Below are 7864 nucleotides of genomic sequence, written 5' to 3'. Positions count from 1 at the left end.
TCCTCTAGGAGGCTTCGCCTTGACTGCTCCTGGTGTTTGGGCTCTGGTTGCTGTCTGAGCCCTGGCACCGCCTATCTCCATCGGCTCGTCTCCCCCTCCCAGTGGAGGCGTGGACTGGGCGCGCACTGGCTCTCTGGGCAGGAAAGGAGCTGATCTGGCTGGCGTGCATCCCAAACGTCCGTCATCTTTGTTCCAAGGGCGTTCTTCCAGACGCACTCCTATCGCCAGCGCTCTGTTGACTACTTCTGCTGTGCTGGTGGGTCTGCCCCCCCCTTGCAATTTCATCCTTCACAGCCCCATTTAGCCCCTCCCAGAACAGGTCTCGGATGGCTGCGGAGTCCTTTTCCCAGCCCAGTGCATTTACTAACGCAAAAAAGCGTGAGTGATATTGCCTCACAGTGGCTTTCCCTTGCCGCAACCCATGCATTTCCTTTCTGGCCAGATCCACATCAACTGTTGATTGAAAACAAGCGTCCATCGCTTTGATAAAGGCTGTTGAATCTTTGAGGGCGGGGTCATTTTTGCGCCACAAATTGCGCAGCCACGATTTAGCTTCCCCATGCAGATGAGTTATAATGAACCCCACTTTCTCCTCCTCATCTCTAAAGTCTTTCCGAAGCAAATTGAGCGTGAAAATTATGTCTGCCCTGAAGTTAGGATACTGCTGCAAATTCCCGTCGAAGTGGGATACGAAGTGCCTCCCCTCTTCCCGAGGCCAACTCCCTCCGGCTTGGGTCCTGGCAGCCCCTCCTTCCTCAAAATTTCCCACCTGATTTGCAGATCCTGGCAACGCGCTGCAGTTTCTTCCTCTCTCTTTTTGGACGCTTCTACTTCCATGGACAGCCTCGTGACTGCTTCTTGCCAGGCTGCCACCTGTTGCTCTGTAGTCATCCTCGCCGATCTTCGTGAGCTCGCAAAACGCCAAGTTTTGCCCCTCGCGGCGCCAACTCACGCTGCGAAGGCTTTTAGGAGACGGAGCTTACTGTCAGAGCTGCCCAAGGTCCCAGCTCACAGAGGACCAACGCCAGTTCTTGTTATATACAAAAGTCTTTATTAAGGTTCAGTTTTGATTCCAAAGCCGCGGCGCGCAGCTCTACATCTCAACCCTAGACCGCTGAAGCTCCGTCTGAATCTCCTCCCCCCAGACACCAGTTCAAGACCCTAGCCTTGCTCCACCTCTTCCTTTGCTCCTTTCTCCTCTGGGTCCATCTGCCCACCGGGGTGTTGCCATTTCTGGACTCTTCTGATGCTGAAGAGTCTCCGGATTCTTCCCCCTGCCTCCGGCGTGCTTTAGGACCTGGCTCCCAATCCTCGCTCCCAGCTGTCCCGCGCGCCTGTGCATTTGAACTTGGCGCGCGCGCCCAGCCGGCAACTTTCCTCCTGACCGTTACGCTGCTTCTGTCACTGCTTCCCCCTTCGGGGGGGCTCGCTAGATCTGACTTCCCCTCTATTTCCTCACTCAGCGACAGGGGCGTGGTCAGCCCTGCCTCATCTTCTCTTTCCCCTGGAGTGGAAACCGGTCCTGACACCTGGGACTCTTCCCCCCCGCTACGCTCTGGTGGGGAAACTGGTCCCGATCTCCAGCTGCTGCTTTGGGAGTCACCGCTGGTTCCTTGCTTCTGGTGCCTCCCTCCCGGGAACCCCCTTGCTATGGCTATGGGTGCCCCCTTCTGTGAATCTTCCGACTCACTGGACAGACTCATGGAATCTCTTGCCCCACTGTCTTCCTCACCTACACTGCCCTTGGATCGTTCCCCTTCGCTCTCTGCTTCCTCCTTCCCCTGTGCCTCCACTCCTGAACCCCTGACAAGTGTTTTAGTCAGGTAAGCACAACATGATCAGATGTTTCCCAATCCGTAAGCCCTTTTCTGGAGACAAACATGCCAGTCTCAGGTCCTTTCTTAACACAGTTGTATCTTCCTATAGTGCAGTTTTAGCCTCCTACTTCCTGAACGAGCACCTAAGCATCCATGGGAAGATCGGCTGTATCCTTAGCATTTTAGGCTCCACTGTGATGGTCATCCATGCCCCACAGGAGGAAGAAGTCTCCAGCCTGGAGTCAATGGCGGAGAAACTAAAGGATCCAGGTTTTAACTGCTCCTCTTCATTTACCTATTGTACACCAACAGAATACCATTTTGGGGGAGGGGGACTTGACAGAAATTGAGTGTTTTTCTTAATTTAATTGAATGAAAACTCATGTTGATAATCAGTAACCTGTGAGTGAATTATTTTTATAGCACCTATTTTATTCTCTTTATTCCCCCACTGATGACATTTAGTTGGCTTTGAACCATAACAGTGAGATAAGAATTCTAAAGCACACTGTGCTCTGAAAAACTGTACAAGCAACTGAAGGAGGAAGGTCTTAGTTCTAGTCAATCCCAGTGCAAAAAAAATTTATAAGCTGGGGGCTTTGTGTCTTATCTTTTGAGCCACTGTCTAAGCTCTGCTACTTATACTTTTTCCTCTATGTATTTTACTCACCTGTCAGGGGCTCAGGAGCAGAGGCACAGGAGAGGGAGGAAATGGAGAGCGAGGGGGAGGAATCCGAGGGGAGCGTAAGCGATGACAGTGGCCCGAGGAATTCCCTGAGTCTCTCCAGCGAATCGGAAGATTCACAGAAGGGGGCGCCCATGGCCAGAGCAAGGGGGGTGCCTAGGGGGACACCCCAGGAAGAAGGGGCTAGAGGGGACTCAGAGAGCAGCAGTTGGAAATCAGGACCAGCTTCCCCACCAGAGCGCAGTGGGGGGAGGAGTCCCAGGTATCGGGATCAGGCTGCTCACCACCAGCGAGAGGAGATGAGTCAGGATTGACCACGCCTCCATCAGAGAGCGCGGAAACGGTCGAGAGGGAGGTTGGAGGCTGGGCGCGCGCGCCAAGTTCAAATGTACAGGCGAGCGGCACAGCAGGTAGCCCGGATAGGGAGCCAGGTCCTAAAGCTCGCCGGAAGGAGGGACAAGAGTCAGGGGGGTCAGCGTCAGAAGAGTCCAAAAAGGAGGAGACCCCGGGGGGCAGAAGGACCCAGAGGAGGAAAGAACAACGGAAGAGGTGGAGTAAGGCTAGAGTCTTAAACTGGTGTACAGGGGGCGGAGACTCAGACGGAGCTTCGCCGGTCTAGGTTCTAGACGTAGAGCTGCACGCTGCGGCTTGTAAATGGAAACTGAACTTCAATAAAGACTTTTGTACATTACAACCGGCTAGCGTTGGTCCTCTGTGAGCTGGGACCTGGAGGCAGCTCTGACATCACCATATTCTACTAATTGAATCTAGCTTGTGCACTCATTGATCTGAACAAAACTGTCTACATCCTGCAGAAGTAAGCTACACCTAAAAGATTCAGATTGTCCTTAACAATTTCTCCTCTATCCTCCTCCACAGGATTTATAGCGTTTGCTGTGTGCATGCTGATGAGTTCAGCTCTTCTCATCTTTGTGGCTGGGCCTCGCTATGGACAATACAATGTCTTAGTGTATGTTTTGATCTGCTCTGCCATTGGTTCGCTCTCTGTCTCGTCTGCAAAAGGCTTGGGTATTGCCCTGAAAGAACTGTTTGCTGGGAAGCCTGTCTGGAAGGAACCATTGAGCTATTTGCCTTTTTTTTGCCTTGTGATCTCCATCAGCATCCAGATCAACTACCTGAACAAGGCCTTGGATATTTTCAACACATCTGTAGTCACCCCATCTATTACGTCCTCTTCACCACAGCAGTTATGACTTGCTCTGCCATTCTGTTCAAGGAGTGGCAGCATCTGGTTCTGATGCACATCATTGGCACCATCAATGGCTTCCTCACCACTGACCTTGGCATCTTCCTACTGCATGCTTTCAGAGACATCCCCTTCACTGCCGACCTGCTGCCTCTTATCCTGAAGGATAACCAAACAAATGTGCAAGCAGCTTCTTGGAGAAAGGGGGGCAAGCATCAGTCCTGCCTTCACCAGCCCCTTTTGGATTCTGAGGATACCCACAAAGAGGGGGCAAAGAAAGCAGAGGAGCGATATGGCCAAAGTTTATGAAAGCTTGCACATTATACATAGCCTTTTGGCTTAAAAAAAGATATATCCCAATCCATTTTTAAGCTGTTCTAAAGAGCTTCTTAAGACTGCTGCTGTTTTCCACTAGACAAGAATCAGATTCTAAATAAGCAACACTGAACTATTTGAAATACTTTTATGTGCAAGTCCTTTCACTGGTAACATACTTGAACCAAATTAGAGACCCAATCAGGTCAAGCTAGAGCTCAGCAAGTGGCAGCCCTAGAGCTGAACTTGCTGTCTCCTGCATTCCCTCCCATGCAGCTAGAAGTGATGTGGAGGACAAGAAAGAAAACCAGGGACAAAAATCTGTGCACCCGAGGGTTTTTTGGACCAGCCTCTACACAAAAAACGAGTTTCAAATGTAATGGGCTTTGGTAAGGAGGGTGTGAATTGCTCAGGGAGTGTTGCAAAGTAAGCAGAAGCAACGTAAGCAGAAGCAAAATACTTCAGTCAGAGGCAGGAATGCACAGCAGAATTCCTCTTTCTCTTGTAATCTGATGAAGGTAACTCAAATCTCGGGGAATGGGAGAAGTAGAGAAATACAGGTGAAACTCGGAAAATTAGAATATCATGGAAAATCAACACAGACTGTGGAAACTTCACACTGGATTTCAAGCATCTGGCATTGTGTTCCTCCCCTTTCTTCCTCCAGACTCTGGGTCCTTGGTTTCCAAATGAGATCCAAAAGCTGCTCTCATCAGAAAAGAGATTTGGGGAGCCATGTCATCAGCTGGTGTTGGTCCACTGTGCTTCATTAAGTCCAGGGTCAACGCAGCCATCTACCAGGAGATTTTGGAGCACTTCATGCTTCCTTCCGCAGACAAGCTTTATGGGGATGTTGACTTCATTTTCCAGCAGGACTTGGCACCTGCCCACACTGCCAAAAGTACCAAAACCTGGTTCAATGCCCATGGGATTACTGTGCTTGATTGGCCAGCAAACTCACCTGACCTGAACCCCATAGAGAATCTGTGGGACATTTCCAAGAGAAAGATGAGCGACATGAGACCGAGCAATGCGAAAGAGCTGAAGGCTGCTATTGAAGCATCCTGGTCTTCCATAACACCTCAGCAGTGCCACAGGCTGATAGCATCCATGCCACACCACATTGAGGCAGTAATTGATGCAAAAGGGGCCCAAACCAAGTACTGAGTACATGTGCATGCTTGTAATTCTCAGAGGTCCAATATTGCTCTATTTGCAGTCCTTGTTTTGCTGATTTCATTTAATATTCTAATTTTCTGAGATTATTACTTTGGGGTTTTCACCAGCTGTACACCATGATCATCACAATTATAACAGATAAAGGCTTGACATATCTTGCTTTGCATGTCATGTGTCTGTCTCATATATTAGTTTCACCTTTTAAGTTGAACTACTGAAATAAATGAACTTTTCCATGATATTCTAATTTTCCGAGTTTCACCTGTAGATCAGCACAGGAAGATCGACCTGAAAACCATTTTTGCTTTCCAAACTGGCCAAATGTTTTCTCTGCAAGGAGGGAGGGGGTCAGGGAGCCTTCCCATTGTCTCAGGAATTGAGTAATCAGCATTTTAATGGGTGACAATCAGGAAAGGCTATCAGAAAACCTGGCAGACAGGAAAAACAACATTCAAATTTCTGTTTTAGACGACTTTTCTGTGATGTAGGTATGTGGGGGGGGGTCTTGGGTTACACCCTTTCTGTGATGTATGTATGATGTATGGAGGGGTGGTCTTGAGCTCCAGGGCAGGGAATTTAAAATTTCTATATAAGGGCAGGCACACCTTTGTTCTGGGTTCCTCCTCCTTTCCTGCTTATGAGGGGAGCACCCTGTTGCAACAGACCAATAAAGATCAGGCTTACTAGCTGCTTTGCTTCTCAATATTCTCTCCTTGGCCTCTGTTATTTTCTCCTACCAATAGGGAACCTATGTAAGGACTCTGTATGGGCTGTATGGGCTGTTGGACACCCCATAAGGGGAAAAGGGCACGTTTTGTTTACAACAGATGGCAACGCATGAAGGGACATTTGGTTGCCCGGATTCTGGGAGCAAGGAAGGACTGGTGATCCAGCGCACACCAGGCAGTTTGCCAGGAGGAATAACCAGTCCTCCAGCGATCCCAGGGTCTGGAAATAACTGGAGGTCCAACGGGGTTAACCAGAGGAAGCAAAGCTCGATCAGACCGGCCTTAAACAACCAGTCAAGAGATCCCAGGATCGCCAGAACAGCGAATGCGGAAGTGAGTATAAGTAGGAAACATGGGTAGTAGGTTGGGATACTGTAACCACAGCAACCTATAATTTTCTAAATCTTACTTCCTTCCCTTCCTCAAAAGCCTGAACCCCTTTCCCTTCCAGACCTTTCGGAGTTTGTCCAGGTCCTCCCCCTTCAGAGCTTGTCCAGATTTCCCCCTTTTGGGACCCTTCGGAGTTTGCCCAGGTCCTTTCAACCCTTTTCAGAGATTGTCCAGGTTTCCCCCTTTCGGAGATTGTCCAGGTTTTCCCCTTTCGGAGATTGTCCAGGTTTTCCCCCTTTCAGAGATTGTCCAGGTTTTCCCCCTTTCAGAGATTGTCCAGGTTTTCCCCCTTTCGGAGATTGTCCAGTTTTTCCTAGGTTCCCCTTTCAGAGATTGTCAGTCTTAGAAAATGGGTGCACCCCTGTCAAAAGAGACAAGTCCTCAGACTCCCAGCAAGAAGGAAGCCCAATTGGCGCTTACTTCCCTCCTGGACTCTGACAGATCCCTTCAGTTTGTGTTTAAGAAACATTTTTCCTTGCCGCAGTCCGTGCATCTGTCTACGAGCAATATCCACATCCACAGATGACTGGAAACAAGCATCCATCGCTTTAATAAATTCATCAGAATTGCGGCGGGCAGGGCCATCTTCGCGCCACAAATTGCGCAACCAAGCTCTAGCCTCTCCATGCAAATGCGAAATTATAAACCCCACTCTCTCCTCCTCATCTTTAAAATCATTGTGTATTGTGCTCAGCATTGCATCCAGACCAATCAGGAGGTGGGGGCTGAGCAGCAGCTGCAACTTGGCATGGTGCAGGCAGTGCCTCGCAAGTACGAAGGATTCTTGGAGGTTTTCTGCGAGAAAGAAGCTGACAAGTTGCCGCCTCACAGGCCTTACGACTGTGCGATCGACCTGGTGCCGGGGGCGCAACTGCCAACTGCAAAGCTGTATTCCATGTCTGAGGACGAGATGCAAGAGCTCAGAGAGTTCACAGAGCATAATCTGAAGCGCGGTTTCATCCGGGAATCCAAAGCGGTGGGAGGCAGTCCTGTTTTCTTTGTGAAGAAGAAAGACACGCCCCAAAAAAGACTCATTGTGGACTATAGATTCATAAACAGACTGACTAAGCCCAAGGCCTTTCCCATGCCCAAGATTGACGACCTCCTAGCGACCGTTAGGAAGGGTAAGATCTTCACCAAGTTGGATTTGCGTGGAGCGTACAACCTCATCCGCATCCGGAAGGGCGATGAGTGGAAGACTGCCATGTTCACGCCTCTGGGCACGTATGAATACAGAGTTATGCCGTTTGGTCTCCAAAATGGCAGCCACGTTTTCCAAGCCTTTATGCATCACGTGCTGGCGGGACTCCTCTACAAGAAGTGTGTGTGTTTTCTCGACGACATCCTGATCTTCTCGGAATCGCCGGAAGCTCACGAGAAGGACGTAAAGGAGGTCCTGCAGAGGTTGCGGGAGCACAGGCTTTACGCCAAGTTGGAGAAGTGCCAGTTTGATGTAACGGAGGTGGATTTCCTTGGCTACAAGCTGTCCGACGAGGGGCTGGCCATGGACAGCGTCAAGGTCCGAGCGGTGTTGGACTGGAAG

General features: G+C 49.8%; 1 pseudogene across 1 annotated transcript; it reads left to right on the top strand.

The window, feature by feature from the left end:
- Window positions 1–1816: 1816 nt before the first annotated feature.
- On the top strand, window positions 1817–4104 carry LOC309361316 (magnesium transporter NIPA2-like; annotated as a pseudogene). Its single transcript, XR_014173423.1, has 3 exons — window positions 1817–1823; window positions 1927–2087; window positions 3382–4104. The product of XR_014173423.1 is annotated as a magnesium transporter NIPA2-like (transcript).
- Window positions 4105–7864: the final 3760 nt, after the last annotated feature.

This window comes from Podarcis melisellensis (genome assembly GCF_964234715.1).
Source record: "Podarcis melisellensis genome assembly, chromosome: W".
NCBI classification, from domain to species: Eukaryota; Metazoa; Chordata; class Lepidosauria; order Squamata; family Lacertidae; genus Podarcis; species Podarcis melisellensis.
This window is presented reverse-complemented; position numbering and strand designations above follow the sequence as displayed.